The sequence below is a fragment of the Silene latifolia genome, chromosome 9, assembly GCF_048544455.1.
Source record: "Silene latifolia isolate original U9 population chromosome 9, ASM4854445v1, whole genome shotgun sequence".
In the NCBI taxonomy this organism is placed as follows: Eukaryota; Viridiplantae; Streptophyta; class Magnoliopsida; order Caryophyllales; family Caryophyllaceae; genus Silene; species Silene latifolia.
This window is the reverse complement of record NC_133534.1, coordinates 58,997,769-58,999,340: the sequence shown is the minus strand read 5'-3', so window position 1 is coordinate 58,999,340 and position 1,572 is coordinate 58,997,769.

Sequence of the window (1,572 nt, the reverse complement as noted above, 5' to 3'; positions counted from 1 at the left end):
TATTATATTTTTATATGTTAAATAATTAACATTTCTATACATCTAATAAACTATAAAATTTAATAAAATTGCATAGATTTTAACTTTAATATACAATTTTATGATGATAACAATTAATACCATAAGTGTGCATGTTTATACTAATTAATTATTTTATTTTAAGGAAATTGACCATCTTCTATAAATATTTAGGAAAATTACCAAGCATCTTTTTTCTTTTAGTCTCCTTGAAATTGAGCATCTTAATTAATTATTTTATTTTAAGGAAATTGATCATCTTAATTAATTATTTTATTTTAAGAAAATTGACCATGTTTTAGTCTCTTACAAATGTTTAAGAAACTTACCAAGCTTTTATATAATTTAATTTTAACCCAAACTATATAATATTTGCATTGAGATCCCTTAATTGGGTCCATCACACGGTGCTATTGATTTAAAACTATATAGTATAATTAATTTGTATAACTTTCTTTAACTACATTGAAGTCCCTTGGTTTCTGGATTTAATATATAGTATTGATAATTAAAATAGGAAAATCTCCCCAAAAAAAATCCAAGGAAAAAAATGAGAAACATCATCCTCTCAAAAAATCCACGTACTTGTCGATTGTCATTTGCATGTTTTGATCTCCAAGTATGTCATGGTCCTGAAAATTCAATCAATTGTACAAATTAGTATTATGCCAAAATCAATTGTACATGAAATACAAAATTGCATAAGATATATTATCAAATGAGTTTGACCAATATAGTAAAATCTTATAATGGAAAAAAGAACATGATAAAAACGAATGAGTTGTAGGTTGATAAAAAAAACTATAATAAAAATGCATGTCTATTGTTGTGCTCATGGATTAAACATTATCATCTCAAGAAAAAAAAAGTAGTAATTAAGAAGTCATAATATCATCAAAAGTTTTAAGATAAACTAAAAATATGAATCATTATAAAGAAACTTGAGAAATGAGTTATGGAGAAAGAAGATGAAAAGTATGGTTAAATGCTTGCGGTGAATTGAATAAAGTATTGAAGTGGAAGAAAATAAAAAGTTTATTGTCTTCTTTAATTTTTTCTAATATTGTAAATGTAAGAATAAATATTAGGGGACATAAAAAAAAAATTATGATGATGAGACTTGTAATATGACTTCTTAAAATCACGTGGTTATATCACATGTCATTTAAAAATGTACTCAATGTTAGCCATTTTATACTATTTATTATATAGATTTTAGAGAAATAAATAAATGTATACTTTAATTTTATGAGCTGTGTTAATATGAAAAAATTTAACCGATTCACTAACATATATGTTCTCTTCCAAAAATTTCAATTAAAATGTGAAATATAATTCTAAATTATGAAACTTACAATTTTGGTAAGTTACATCTTTTTTTTTTTTTGGGTTTTTTTAGCTCATCAAATCTTTAATATATACATTTAATTTAATAATATTAATGACGTCTTTTGATTTTCTTTATTTGTATGTTACACAATATGTAATGACATTTTTGTAAGGACTTTTAGTAATCATTTTTTTTATAAGAATTATATCAAATAACCAATAATC